This window comes from Labeo rohita, chromosome 18 (assembly GCF_022985175.1).
Source record: "Labeo rohita strain BAU-BD-2019 chromosome 18, IGBB_LRoh.1.0, whole genome shotgun sequence".
In the NCBI taxonomy this organism is placed as follows: Eukaryota; Metazoa; Chordata; class Actinopteri; order Cypriniformes; family Cyprinidae; genus Labeo; species Labeo rohita.
The window spans coordinates 29,076,663-29,093,035 of NC_066886.1; the positions used below are offsets into that span (position 1 = coordinate 29,076,663).

General features: G+C 34.7%; 1 protein-coding gene across 3 annotated transcripts in view; it reads right to left on the bottom strand.

The window, feature by feature from the left end:
- cngb1a (cyclic nucleotide gated channel subunit beta 1a) overlaps positions 1-1,973 on the bottom strand; it is a 44,121-nt gene extending 42,148 nt beyond the window's left edge. For all 3 annotated transcript variants that reach the window (XM_051135436.1, XM_051135437.1, XM_051135435.1), the window contains exon 1: positions 1,792-1,973. The gene's annotated coding sequence lies outside the window, so the exon portion shown is untranslated. The remainder of the gene's footprint in view (positions 1-1,791) is intronic.
- Between the last annotated feature and the right edge of the window lie 14,400 nt (positions 1,974-16,373).

Consider the following 16,373-nt stretch of genomic DNA (forward strand, 5'->3'; position numbering starts at 1 on the left):
TGTGCCCCTTGCCACCTCATACATTTATAAGATTTTAAAACAAAATAAACAACATATTATATATATTTTTTGCAATTATACATTTTAGGTGCAGTGAACAGCACTTGAACCCTGTTGTTCCCTATGTCAAACTACTTAATTTCACCATTTTAATAAGTCTCTATGAAATACTTATGGAATACAATCTCACCAAAAAGTAAACTAAAGTATTTTGAATGTCCTGTTATTTTCATTAAATGTAAATACATGTTGTTCTGCATATTCATTCATGCACAGCCGCAGTGACTAATGTGGCAAAAGCAGTGTAATTATACACTTACTGGGGAGTCACAAAAATACTGAGTAAATATAATTTACATTTCACAATCATGCTTCTGCCAGACTTTCAAGCTATAGTTTAGATATAACTAAAAGTAAGCTCAATACTTCAGGAAGAAGCGAGGGAGCTGCTATCATCGCATGCTGCTTGCAAAATGATTATTTTCTAAAAGGCTTTTGAATGTATTAAACAGACTGTCAATCATTTTGCACATTTGAGTTTGCTGATACGTCTTCGAGGTGCAAAGTTCTGAATAGAAGGTAACACAAATAGGCTGAAATTGCTCACAGCAGCTGTCATAGTTTGAAACTAAATGACATTTGTATTAAATCTAACTGTTTCTCGTTCTTGGTCACAAGGGTTTGGCTCCAATGGGATCATGGCTGTTTGTGTGGGCTCCTGTCACTGTTAATCACTGATAAATGCATCTGACCCTAATCTCTCCTGGCTTGAACACCTGCGGAAACAGAGCAGACCAGCTGTACCTGTACACCTGAGATGGACGCATGGAGAGCACTTTGTTTTGCAGTGGTCTTACTGGTGGGCTGTTAACTCAATTTGCACACTCTAAACTCTCCATTCAATGTCAGACACTGCACTTTATCATCAGACATGTGATCTGCTCTGAATGCATTCAAACCAAGACTATACACTTCCAAACTGCAGACTTTAAATCGTGATTCACTTAAAACCCCTCCAACCCTGTTTGGTCCATTAGTCAGAATCTGTTTTAGCAGCAGCCCATGTGCAGCACAACCAACAGAAACATAACTTCAGAAACAAATACACAGAGCCAAACGAAGAAGAACAGTTGCATGAGTATGAGTGAAATGCAGGATGCAGAAGAGTCTTGGAGCAGATGGGTGAAAACACTGAGCCATAGAGGAGATTCATGGACTTGTGATTTACTGCTAGTCAAACCAGCTGTCAGGAGGTTCATACGGGTTGACATCTGAGGATGGGTGAGGAAATGAGCTGTGACCCACTTCAACTCGAGTATCAGCTAAAAGCTGAGTTTAATTTCTCCACATCCATGGCATGGAAATTCAGTTGACCTGAATTCTGGTAAATATTATGATATCTAAATATTAAATATGATACGCAAATATTAAATATTTATATTATGGTAAATAATCCTATATTAAATATCATCATAAAAATTATTTTATTTTATTTTTAATTAATAGAAAATGCTTTACAATAATTTGTGAACATTAGTTAACATGGACTAAGTTCACGTAAATTACTACATTTACTAATTAATGTGTCTGAGCTAACATGAACTTACAATGAACTAACATTGAAAAAGATTAATAAATACTGTGGATAAAAAAATACTTTCTATACTTCTATACTATACTTTAACTTTTTTAAAAATTGGCCTATTTGTTCAAAACAAACAAAAAAACACAATTTTAAAAGAATATTTAAAAGAGTCTTGTTTGTTAAATGTTGGTAGACGCAGTATTTACCTGTATTGTTCAGCAGAAGACGTTCATCCCAGACAGAGGCTGAAGCTGAAGGACGGCCAAGTGGGAAGTGGAGGGATTATCCATGAGAAAACACAGCTAACGGGATTAGACTTTCTCTGGGAGGGACGGAGAGGAAGGACCTGGACATGGACTTTGTTAGCTTCACACAATCCTTCTTGGAGCTCAGCCTGTAGAGGATCGGAGAGGGGTCCAGGACAGAGACGGGGACAGAGAAGCCCATCAAATAGTAGCCCAATGTAATATAAATATAAATAGTATTTTATAGGTTGTCCTGTGCTGGTTTGGTCGTCCCATTTAATATTTACCTCAGTGCATCGTTATTATTAAAGGGGTCATGACATTTTTAATTTGTTCCTTGAGGTTTACTTATAATGTTAATAAAGTTTTTGGAACAAAAAAAAAGTGGAAAAATTATTATTTTCAACCCTCTATTCTGACCGTCTTTCTGAGACGACCTGTTTTAAAGAGTGAAGCGTCCTTTAAAGCTATTTTAGGGCCCTATGATGAAAGCGTGGACGGAATTGCGGAATCTAGTCATAAAAATGGATTTACTGAATAACGCGGAATGTCAAGGAATTTGTCAAAGTTAGGATGAATTAATCAAAAGTAGGTCATTACACTTAAATCAAACCACGATATGGACTCGTGACTGTAAATATTACGCCGCATACACATGGTTTTGTTTACTACACACATACTGAAGCGTGTGTGACCGTGGTGACTTAAGGGTCTGCAGTCTCACTAAATATGGACATAAATACATGAACAACATCTTCAAAACTGCTCTGAGAGTCACTTCATGAGCATTTGAATAAAACTACCGTCATATCATATACACACCCAACTTTAAAGGCAGTCTGGTTTAACTTCAAGACATTGTGCCAGAAATATATTACTATTGTTCAGTAGAATTTACATTGCCTACTACTACTACTACTACTACTACTACTACTAAAATGAAACGAACATTATTTTTTTAGGGTATAATCACGCAACATTTCTTCCATGTTTTAATTTTAATAATAAATTGTTTGCCAAAAAATAAAGTTTGCTTAATTTTCAATAATTAAAAGATAAATGAATTTCATGTTTTATGCCTTCATTTGATAACCAGAAAAATGTAAATACACAACTCAGAATTTCTGAGGGGGGAAAAAAACATTATGTAAGACTATTTTAAGAATAAATTTGAATAAATTAAGTATGCCTTACATGCTAAAACACAGAATTTGATAACAATAAAACATATGGTGAGAAAAAATTAAACATTTCATAGGGCGTTAAACTTGCAATTTTTGTTAAACTTCTAATAAATTGATGTAAAATTGTGTAAGTTTAAAGTTTTTAATTAATTAGTCATGCTTTTTGATTAAAAATATTAAATGTAATCATTAAAAAGGAGTTGAGAAAAAAAACGGAATCCAGAAAAATGAAAACAGGAAAATGGGATTTAGGAAAAAAAATCAAATGGATTTCATAGGGCCCAAATTCTTAGTAATTGGCCACTGTTATGATTGGCAATCATCTGACACAATCTGGGTGTTACAATCACATTAACACAATCAGTGTTAATTTTAACAGCAAATTTTGATTTAGTCTTAGTCATAGTCTTTTGACTAAAATGCTATTTAGTTTTAGTCATATTTTAGTCACCTGAATTGTTTTAGATTTAGTCTAGTTATAGTCAACTAAATATCATAATATTTGACTAAATCTATATTTAGTTGGCTAAAATCTAATGGGATTATTTACAGTGTAATGCTTTTATTAAGCATTTCTCTAAAATGACCAAACTCATTGTAAAGGTTTGATACAGATTTAACTGCTGTGACACACAACATGCTTTTATATTAAAATGAAATGAAACCATTTCTCATAAAGAAACAAGAACATGGTCTTCTTTTCAGTGAAATACCAGTTGTTATAAAGGCTAATTATGCATCCTTTGTAACATCTTGTTTACCACATTCTTCATTCTTTCAGGCAGACATATTTATTTATATAAACAAATTTCGCTTAATCTTTATTAGGGCTGCTAAAGTGATTCAGTCAAGAGCAGTGAGTGATTTGCTGTCTTTCTTTTGTTGCTTCGTTAACATCAATGCCACAGGCAATAGCAACTAAATTGCTGTCCCTTTAAAACCGAATGTACGGATTCAATATACTGATACACGTTCGATATTCTTCCAACTGTTTATGTTACCTAAGACATAACTGAGCGTGTTTATGTGAATACTCATCAAAACAGACAATTTGACATAATTTTGTGCATATTTCTCCGTTCATACGATGCGAAAGAGCACTCATGTGCATTGTGAGAGGCGCTGCTTCGGTGTGTGCGCTCAGAAAACTGGACCGAATTGACTTCTCTTTTGCGTCATCAAATTTATCTATCTTCTTCTCTTCTCTTACTCCCAGAAATTGACATTTTTAATGTTTTATGAGATGTGCAGCAAATGTACGCCAGCAGCCATCTTATTTCCTGCCGGATAGATCAATTGGCTATGATACAGTTCAAATGTACACATCTAACCTCCCACACAGCAGATTCGTTCTGAATGAATCTCTTCCCAAATCGATGATGAAAATATCAGTAGATTTTTGTCATAGTTTTTATCATTCAAAAAATGAGTTTTTCTTTCATCGTCTCATTTTGGTCAGTTCTTTCACTCCATTTGAATGCATTAAAACCCTCTATGGACAAACTGACACATAAATTTCACAAACAAAGTCATAAACGATTACAAAGAAATTAAACCACATGCGTCAAAGCTGATGACCTTTCATTTCTTTTGTCCTACTGAGGACAGGCTCAAACATGTGGACTGTTTCAGAAAGTGAACGTGTGTTTACATACCGTATCCAGTGTAGACAAGTTAGTGGCAGTGATTGTAATTTCTGTTAGCTTTTGACGTGAAGTGACACTCGCATTCAGAATTTAAACAGAATTTTAAGTTCAAACTCGGGGCGGTCCAGAGAAAAATGCTGAAATGTTTTCCTCAAAAAACATAATTTCTTTACGACTGAAGAAAGAAAGACATGAACATCTTGGATGACAAGGGGGTGAGTACATTATCTGTAATTCTTTCTTCTGGAAGTGGACTTCTCCTTTAAGCTATGAAACTAACAGGATGTTTTAATGGTACAAAGAGCTGTTATATGCCAAAAGATCAAGGCAAATTTGATTTCTCATGTCATGACCCCTTTAACATTTTTAAACATCTACACTGCGAGTAAATTACCTGCATATGCGATCACATTTTGCACCAGGCAACTAAATGTCTGTCATTAGTCGTTGGCTAGGAAATTGTTATATTTCACATGTCAGTGATAAATTAGTAGTAATAATAGTAGTAGTAGGTAGTAGTAGTGTTTTATTAACATTGTTAAATGACCATTAAATTACATTAAATGTCAGGATTGGAAGGTAAAACATTAAATGACTAATCATGTCTCAAGCATGTGTCTTGGCAGTGTATGTACAAATCTACCCTATAATGATAAAAATCCATGCAGTGGTTTTTAATTAATCTGTAAAAATAATATTCCCTTTTTCAAATTGAGCCATTCTCAGATGGCATTTTGCCTGAGATAGGGCGCTCCCACGATAGTTGATTGACATGAGCGTCTTACCTCAGATCAGCTGTAACAGTCAAACCTCCATGTTTTGATGCCAGAACAGGGATGTAAGTTAGACAAGAATTGAGCGATTGAGGTGTTGTTTTGCTGGATGTAATAATGAACATAGTGGTCGTCATTTACTCCCGACATCTGAGCTGCTGAAGATGCGGTAGATTACATTTGTTTGTGAAGGGAATGCATCTCCCGATCCACATATATCCGTCTATGTTTGTGCAAATCATTCATGATCCAGCTTCACTTGATTCAGCAGAAGTGAGTATAAGGGTTTTTTTAGGAATCTTTGCGATCACCTTTCCTAATAATGTGCTAGTTAGCAAGTTTAGCGGTTAAACATGGCTAAATGGGGCTAAAGTAAACAGGCTCGTCACTCCACAGAGAGAAGAGGGGGCGGGGCGAGCAGAGCTCATTTGCATTGAAAGCAGCCTCAACCAGAATGGCATGATTTTTACAGAGCTGATTTTGGCAAGGTAAAATGGGTGTTGTTTATTTTTAACCAAAGTATATTAGAGACTTTTCATGAAGACCCTAAATAATCATATCAACTTGTGGAAAATGGGCATCTGATGACCCCTTTAAAGTTGTTGTGCTTTCAAATTATGTCACATATGAATGTACCTTCTTAAAAAATAATATAAAAAAGATACAAGTATATAAAAAATAAAAATAGGATATAAAATATAAAAATAAAATATAAAATTGATATAAAATATATACATTTTCTTCATTTATTTGTCAGTGTTTCCATAGAGGGTTGATTTCATATAAAATATAACTGGAGATTAGCTGTAAAACAGTAAATATCTAATTTTACTGCAATTACCGTTATTTTGGAGAAAAGCAGTATTAAAACGTGGTGTAGGATTTCCTAAGAGACAAATTTTGCTTATAAATTCACAAATGATTACAAAGAAACTGCATTAATGTGCTTTTATTTACTATTTCAAAAAAAAAAAGTTTACAGTGTTGCATTTATTCATGAAGTACCATTTCATCCTGAGATAAAGTATTATTATTATTATTTTATATATTTATTTTTTTTTTTAAAAAAAGGTTTACTTGTATGCTCACGTTTACTTGTATATTTAAAATGTAATCTGTTCAATTTGTCATGGCTCAGCTTCCCCATAACATGAGGTAAATTGTGTTTACTTTATTGTGTCCACTTTATTTTTAAATTCTTACCACGTTTTTTGTTAATATTTTGAATGAAATTGTATAGTTTTCATTTTAATTTTAGTTAAAGTTTTAGTAATTTTGTTGCATAAGTTTTTGTCATTTTTATTTTTTTAAATACTTTATCTTAAACTAAATCTAAATGAGAAATGTTGCAACTAGCTGACATATAATAAGTTTCATTTTTTATATTTTATTGTAGTTAATGCTTATTTTAAGTAAAGTAAATTGTTTTCATTAGTTTAGTTAATGATAATGACCCTGCCTTTCATTTCTTGTTGCCTAAAGGACAACCTGTGCAAAAACTGTCTAATTTCACCCTAATCTCCCCTATGAGATTAATTTCACTGCTGCAGTTATGGTTTAATGCGTTTGAAAGTTTAAAGCTGCAGGTGAGTTTCTGAGCATGATTCAGAGATATTACTGCTCCGGGAAGACATCCTATGGTCATAAGAAAAAAATACTAATGTTCTAATTTATCCGGTCTTTGGGGGCACCTCAAACCTTTAGAAATGAGCTCAGATATTATGAACGATTCCAGTGTGTTTACCGCTGTCCTTCAGGTGTGGTGACTGTCTCAGTCTGTTGCCATTTCTTCCCAGTTTACCATCTGGCAAATATTCATCAGTAAGATAAGATGCCATCTCTCGGCTCGTGTTTAAAAATTCTCAAAGCCTGAGATGAGTCACTTTCACCTCTGCTCACAACCCTCTCGAGTCCGCTTCATCCCTCCTTGCCATATGTCAGCCACCTTGCCACTTATTACAGACGCCATATCACATCCCTGAGCGGAGGAAACTTCACACAACATCTGGGTACTTTAAAGCTGATTATCTGTCCATCATTTCAGACAATCAAAAGGTAAACAAGAATTTTTGGAAAAAAAAAAAAAAAATCATTTCATTATTGATTTACTGGATAATGTAGTCAAAGGAATAGTTCATCCCAAAATTAAAATTTGCTGAAAATGTACTCACTCCCAGGCCATCCAAGATGCTTTTTTTTTCATTCAAAAAGTTGTCTATGCATAAATACATGTATGGTAGAACCATGCTTCATGTAAAAATACACACTTAGGCAACTCTAAACAATGGCAGAGAGGATAAATATCTGAGACAATCATTTTTGCAATTCTGTTGCAAACGTAGTGAATCTAGTGACACTTGAGCTTTAAGGCATGACATGATGTTTTGATGGCAAATGGAGCCATACAGGTTTGTGACAGTACAACAAGCACAGGTGTGTGTGATTGGCAGGCTAAACTGCAGCGTCTCTATGGCCTGAGGGATTATGTGTTAGTTTGGCTAGCAGCGCAAACCCCATTGAAATTCTGTGTCAGCAAAACAGAGGATGGATCATCCCCATGTACTGACAGCTCTGACACTGTGTTCTCAATATTCTCTGCCATCTCTTGGTCCCTGTGTGCTTCAGGAACCTCAGAGGATTCACAGCATAACACTTTTTTAACAGTAAAGCTAACATAACTAATCTAAACTAACAGTTTCAAGCTGTCAGCTTAAAGGCATAGTTCACCCAAAAATGAAAATCATGTCATCGTTTTTGCACCCTAGGTCATTCCAGAACTGAATTACTTTCTTTTCTCTGTGTGCAAGCTGTTCTTTACCAGCTACTTATTTTCACTGTATGGAAAAAGTAGCAGCTTGGAAATTTTGTTTTGCGTTCCAGCGGAATAAAGAAAGTCATTTGTGTTTGGAACAACATGGAATTGAGTAAATGATGAGGTACCTTTGAAATATTTTGGAAAGAAAATGACAAGACTAGACTAAAATGACAAGTTTGTTTTCTGCATATGAGACTCTTAGAAGAGTTCCTTCCACGCCTCTACAAATGAACACATGCACAATCTCCTTAAGTGATCAGAGGCTGTAATCCAAACCGATTTTAAGCCTGTGAGAAGGGGAAAATATATGCCACACATGTGAGATGGGTCCCTTAAAACATAACAGGAAGACAATGCAGCTGAATTTATCAGCCAGTGAGCAGGAAAAATGAGGAGAGTGTTGGGTGATCATAAAGCAGCAGGAGAGCCGTTGTCTGTAGAGTCCGTTCAATTATGATCATGCCAGCAGTATGTGTTATTCCCTCTGACAGCTTTACACAGCTTTGCAGGCTAAAAGTTCAATAGGTAATTCAAGACTGTAACACATGTTCAGTGTGCAATTAATAGTTAAATTAAACCTGATACTTAAAGGGACAGGTCACCTAAAAATATCATCCTCATGTCATTCCAGAATGGAAATTCTTTCTTCTACAGTGCAGTTCAAAAGTTTGTGCTTAGTAAGATTTTTAATGTTTAAAAAGGTTTTTATGCTCATCAAGGCTGCATTTATTTGATCAAAATAAAGAAAACAATAAAAATGTGAAATATTATTGCAATTTAAAATAGTTGTTTTCTAAGTGACTATATTGTAAAATATAATTTCTTCTTCTGATCAAAGCTAAATTTTCATCAGTGTTACATGATCCTTCAGAAATCGTTCTTATAGAAGTTGTTTTAAAAGGTTCTTCACAGCGATGCCATAGAAGAACCATTTTTTGATTCCACAAAGAACCATTCAGTCAAAGGTTCTTTAAAGAACCATCTCTTTCTTACCTTTTTTATAATCTGAAGAACTTTCTTTAGTCACAAACAACCTTATGTGAAACAGAAACGCTTTTCAGATGTTAAAGGTTCTTTTTGTCCTTAGACAAAAACATTTTTTTCTATGGTATCATGAAGCACCTTTATTTTTAGAGTGAATGTTGTTTTATTATCAATGTTGGAAACTGCTGTGCAGGTTAATATTTTTTGGAACCTGTGATACCTTTTAAAAAAAAAAAAAAAAAAAAAAATAGAAATCTTTTCAAACAATATACTCTAAATTTTTTTTTTTAAATAAAGTAATACTTTTTATTCAGCAAAGATGTGTTAAATTGATAAAGAGTGACAGTCAAGGAATCCTGAAAAAAGTATCACAGGTTACAAAAAAGTTTTAAGCAGCACAACTGTTTCCAACATTGATGATATTTTAGAAAATTGCTAATACATCAGGATAATTTCTAAAGGATCATGTGACACTGAAGATTGCAGTAATGATGCTGAAAATTTAGTTTTGCATTACAGAAATACATTAAATTTTAATGTATGTTATAACGAAAACTGTTAATTGTAATTTATATGTATATATGTATATATATATATATATATATATATATAAGAAAAGAAAATCTCAATATATATATGCCTATTTGCCTATAGAAAATCATCATACCCTGTGAAAACCTTTGCCCTTTGTCACATTACACCCTGGAAAATAAAATAAATTAAGTCTAACTTTTTTAAACTGCATGTACACATTATAACCTCACCATTAAAGTAAAATATCATTAAAAAAATTGTGGAGGATTATTAAAAAATAATAATTGAAATGCCTGGTTTGGTAAAGTGATCAGCCAGTTAAGCTTATTGCACACTGCACGATTTTAGCAATCCTTTTTGGAAGATTATTGCTGATCACACTGTGCGACATGGATCTATTAAACCTGTGTACGACATGCATGTAGACTGCATGATGATGACACCTATTGACTCATAGGCTACGACGTACGTTAATGAAGAATAAAACGTCATCAGCAGAAGAGTCTGACAGCTTCTGGCAAAAGGTGCTATGCACCACCCAAAACACACCATACCTACTGTGAAGCATGGTGGTGGCAGCATTATGTTGTGGGGGTGTTTCTCTTCAGAAGGGACTGGGCGATTGGTCAGGATTAAAGGAAAAATGGATACTGCCAAGTACATCCAAATTCTTGAGGAAAACCTGCATCCCTCTGCTAGACAACTGAAGATGGACAGGTCATTCACCTTCCAACACACACTGTAAAAAACAATTTGTTGAGTCAGCTTTGTCAAAATAATTTATAACCTGGCTGCATTAAAATTTTAAGTTCAGTCAACTCAAAAAAAGTTTATTCAACTTGAAATGTTAAATTATACTAAGTGACAACTTAGATATTTGAGTCGAATCAACTTAACATTTTAAGGCAGCTGGGTTACTTACCCATCTGTTAAGTTTAGCAAACACAAATATCTAAGTTGTTACTTAGTACAACTTAACATTTCAAGTTGACTAAACTTTTTTAGTTGACTGAACTTAAAATTTTAAGGCAGCAGGGTAACAAATTATTTTAAGATGACTCAACAAATTGTGTTTTTTATTTTTTACAGTGACCCCAATGACCCTAAACATGCTGCCAAAATAACAACAAAATGGCTTAAGGATAAGAAGAAGGATAAGTGAATGTCCTGGAGTGGCCCTGTCAGAACCCTGTCTTAAATCCATTCGAAAATCTGTGGATGGATTTGAAGAGTTGAGCAGTGAGCAGGTGAGCAGTCCATTGACGCTCACCACAGAATTTGACTGAACTTGAGCAATTCTGCAAGGATGAATGAGCAAATATTCCTCAATCAAGGTGTGCAAAGCAGGCATATCCAAAAAGACGGATGGCTGTAATTAAAGCAAAAAGTGGCTCTTTATTCTAGTTTTTCGTTTTTTTATGAATTTGCAGAACTGTTGTGGTTTTTTCTTTCACTGGTTTGATGTTGAAAGACCGTAACTGTAAATAAAACTGGAAAAATTATTTGGAATGGGGTTTGATTTCAGGCTTTATGACAAATAAAGTAACTATTTCAAATGGGTATATATATATATATGTGTGTGTGTGTGTGTGTGTGTGTGTGTGTGTGTATGTATAAATAAATAAATTAATAGCCTTTAGCCTTATTGACATTTTTTATATCAGCTCATGGAATTAAAAGAAACAAACAGATCATTAAAGGATAAGCAAACCAGGTCACCCAGTGACTCCCAGTCCTGGAAACTGAGAGGCTCCGATCATGTAATCCTGTTCTAATACATATTCCTCAAGGAAATCAGCGATGAACTTGCTTTGAAGGCCAAAACACACTATTAATGAAACAGAAGCTCTACGTTTTAACAAGCTGGACCACAGCTATGGGAGACGCTGAGCAACACTTGTCCGCTTAATCACAGCCAACAGTAACGGACAAGCATTTAGATTTAGCCCCAGCCTGAAGGCTGTTGTTTTTATTTCACATGTTTGTGATAATAATTTTTATGCAAACACACAGCTGTTAACAACAATTATCAGAGGCCTGAGATGTCGTTCAAGTCTGAAATTCCAAACAGTGTTTCTGTATTTTAGTCACTGGTGTTAAGGGTTTTGAGAATAAATAAATAAATAAAAGTGGAAAAATAATATTTTTTATAATGGATTTCTGAATTAAAAAAAAAAAAAAAAAAGAAAAATTAAAGAAACATAATACCATAACCATAGTGACTTCATAAACCACAATAAAGAAAAGGTCCTTCCACTGTTGTTCTCTCACATCAAAATCCACCTACATGTTTGTTTAAATCTGTTTTTGACTGCAAACGGTGCTTGTATATTTCTCTCCTGATTCAGACAAGACAACTTTTTCACTGGAGAAAGCAATATTATGAATTGAGGACTTGTATTTTAGCCAGAAGCTAAAGTTAAGCTAAAAAGAAGTTTAAAATGTCTTCATGATTAATTTTTTTATTATAATAAACATGCAGATTTTGGCTTTACAGCGCATGTACTGATGGATTGGAGTTGTGTGAATTATTTGTAGATCGTTGTGCTGTTTTTATCAGCTGTTTGGAATCTCGTTCTCAGTGATGAAATGCTCAATTTCTCCAAATCTGTTACGATGAAGAGACAAACTCATCTACATCTTGGATGGCCTGAGGGTGAATAAATATTTTAACAAATTTTTCTTTTTTGGGTGAACCATTCCTATAAATATTTATTGAACCTCAGAAAACCTCAGGAACACAGAATCCTTTTAAGAATGTAGTTTTTGGAGTTCTGACATTTGTTACTGAGAGTTTAACAATCCCCAAAGCCGTGACTACACTCTTAAAAATAAATGTGCTTCACGATGCCATAGAGGAACCTTTTTTGCCTAAATGGCTCCATAAAGAACCTGTAACATCTGAAGAACCTTTCTTCAGATTGTAAAAAGGTAAGAAAGAGATGGTTCTTTAAAGAACCTTCGACTGAAAGGTTCTTTGTGGAACCAAAGATGGTTCTTCTATGACATCGCTGTGAAGAACCTTTTTAAGCACCTTTACTTTTAAGAGTGTACCCTCAGTCTCTGTTTTTCTTCGTCTCTCCATCATACACTCTAAATCAGATCTGCTTTCCTGTCATATATCTCATTACCTGTAGCTCACATAGTAAATAGCCTTGTGCCACATTCAATTTTTTTATTAATCAACTCCCCATCTGCATTTTCCACCCACATTCTCTGTCTCAGGGTGAATTTAGTGTGCTAAGTTGCCATTAGGCTTGTGGTGTGGCTGTAATGAGAGATGGTTAGGTAAAGTTACACTATACAGCTTCTTGTTAGAGCAGGTGGAATGTGATTTGTAATGGCTACAAAATGACTATGTTTTATAACCCTCACTTTCTATGCAAACGCCTGCAGAGCTTCCTCAAACATTAATACTTTATATATGCTATGTTTTTCCATGGCAAGGACACTTCAGGCAGTAGGAAGACATAAATGTGGGGAGAATAATAATTTACTTGCTAGACTTCTACTTCATGTTTTGAATGACACAAACCTGCTGGTGTTCCTCATACTACTCGGTAACACTTTATTTTATGGCCCAAATCTCACTATTAACTAGCATTCATATTACTAGCATATTGGCTGTTTATTAGTACTTAACTGCTTTAGTCCTTTAACCCTTTAAGACCTAAGGGTAATTTGTTTTTTCAGAAAACAAATGGCTTTCAAATAAAGTACACACTGTAAAAAACAATTTGTTGAGTCAACTTAAAATAATTTGTAACCTGGCTGCCTTAAAATTTTAAGTTCAGTCAACTCAAAAAAAGTTTATTCAACTTGAAATGTTAAATTATACTAAGTGACAACTTAGATATTTGAGTTGAATCAACTTAAAATTTTAAGGCAGCTGGGTTACTTACCCATGTGTTAAGTTTAGCAAACACAAATATCTAAGTTGTTACTTAGTACAACTTAACATTTCAAGTTGAATAAACTTATTTTAGTTGACTGAACTTAAAATTTTAAGGCAGCAGGGTAACAAATTATTTTAAGCTGACTCAACAAATTGTGTTTTTTATTTTTTACAGTGCAGTTATTGACCATTAGTGTGTGGTGAGTTTGTAAACAGAATTTAAATAGACAAAAAACGTTTTACTTAGAAAGAGAGAAATCATGATCGAAATAATATTCAAGCATGAAGTGCTGGATTGAGTGTGACACTAGTTTGCACAGTTTTCAAAAAAGTCAAGAGACTTTTTTTGTTCATGCACGCAAACATATACACGTGCATGCACATACATACGCACATTACAGGCACGGACACATTATAGAGATGCACACACCACATGTGAAAAAGTCTCAGCCTGCTCCCAAGTCTCATCATCCCAATCACCTTTTGTGCTGTTTTCTCCTCCTTCGCCATGTTTTTGTTTGTTGGGTTTATTATTTTACGCAATTGAAATCTCCATGCTCCATTCAAATTCTTCCTTCCCGCTCTTCCAGAAATCTGCTGTCATTTGCTGACAGAGCGCAGGAAATTACAGCAGTAAGCTATATATTGCCGGAAAGCGCATATTGTCTACTGTCAGAACTATCTACTGTTTTAATAGTGCAAACGGTTGAAGAATTATGGTAACATGAATACAGCTTGGTTTGATGTGTCGGCGCCAACATAGCTGGTTTTAAAGGATTAATTCCTTTAAATGATTCTTTATGGACTTAATGAAAAGCCTAACATGCTTTGGTTAACAACACCCTTTTTACCTTGTCAAAATCAGCTCTGAAAAAATTAACCTGTTTTGGTCGATGTTGCTTTAAATGTTAATGAGCTCTGCCCGCCCCCTCTTCTTTCTGTGGAGTGACGAGCCTGTTTACTTTAGCTGTATTTAGCCGTGTTTAGCCACTTGATAACTAGCATGCCATTAGGAAAGGCGATTGCAAAGATTCATAAAAACCCTTATACTCACGTCTGCTGTAAGTGAAGTTGGATCACGAATGATTCGTGCGAACATAGACTCGTAGATCGAGAGGTGCATTCCATTCACAAATAAAGTCATTCATTGCGCCTTCAGCGGCTCAGATGTCGGGAGTAAATGACAACTGTTATGTTCATTATTACATCCAACAACAGAACACCAGAACAATCGCTTAGGAGCCATTGTCTACGTCCCTGTTCCGGCATCGAAACAATGGTGATCGGACTCTTACAGCTCATCAGGGCGGGTCTAAGGTAAGACGGCCAGTCAATCAATCTAACGTGGGAGCGGCCTCTGTTGGTGTGTCGTCAAATGAACTTTGCATCCGATGACCCCTTTACAGTGGCTTAGCTTTGCATTTTTCCCCAACATTTCATATTTTTAATATATTACAAATTATTTTAAACACCAAGCTTAAAGTATTATTTATACTGTTGCAATTTTGCAACGTAAATGCTTTCGTGCTACATTTTAGCTTCATTAAATGTGTAATCTAAATCTTCAGCTGCTTCTCTTTCTTCTGCAGTGGAAAGATCGGTTTTGTTAATACTGATTTAATTTGATTGGTAACAGCCTTATAGTGTCTTTACTGAAATTAAAGACTGAAATTATTTAATAAAATACAAGAATTTGAAATGAAAGATGATGCATGCATTTATTAAGATTAGGGAAAATGCCGTTTAAAAAAGAAAAGAAAAAGACCTGGAAATTAATTTAAATACATTTTAGTACGAAGCAATTTTAGTCATATAAAACGTAAAAATTGTAGCCAGTGAAAATGCTGAGTGGCTAGTAATTTTGGAAAACCACTAGCCACAGTGGCTGGTGAGCAAAAACATTAATGTCAAGCCCTGGTCAAGAGTGTAACTATAAATGTAATTAATTATGGATATAATTACATGCAGGTAGCCTATACAATAAATGCACTGTATCAAATGATTAATTTTAAATCTATAGTAGTTAAGGCAACCTAATATAAAGTGGGATCATAATTTCATTCATTTCAGAAAATTTACTGTTAATACAAACACTGCATCTGTGGCATCTGACGTTTTCTCACTGACATGCCCCTGTGGGCTTAAAGAGAGTTCTATTTCCCACTTGTAATTGTGACTTTGTCATAATGTTCATGTGTAAACTCATAACTGAAACTCACTCTTTTAAACTCTTTCTGACATGATTAGAATGCATCATTAGAACTCGCAACTTTTCTGTGCCCCCACATTTTGAAAACCGCTGATGCACATCTGTAGCAGCGCGAACATTCTGCCAATCATCACCTTGTGTGTTCCACAGAAGAAGAAAGACATACAGGTTTTGGAACGACATGATGAGTAAATGGCTTTTGGCTGAACTATTTTTTCAAACGCAAGTCCTCTGAGAACAGATCTGAATGTGTCAAACACCTTCATATGAAGCAGAAACGCCTGTCTTGGCTGTTTTCACACAGTCCCTGTGTAATGCTAATGAGCGACTGCGGCTGTGAAACACTCACATGTCTAATTAAGATGCGGTACTAATGCACCTTTTTTCTGAGTGTTAAATGCACTAAAATTAGATGGCAGAAACGTTCAGAGCCTACTGGAATCATCTTACTATTACATGGGTGGGATTTTAATGAGAGTTTCATATAATCCAATTAACACTGA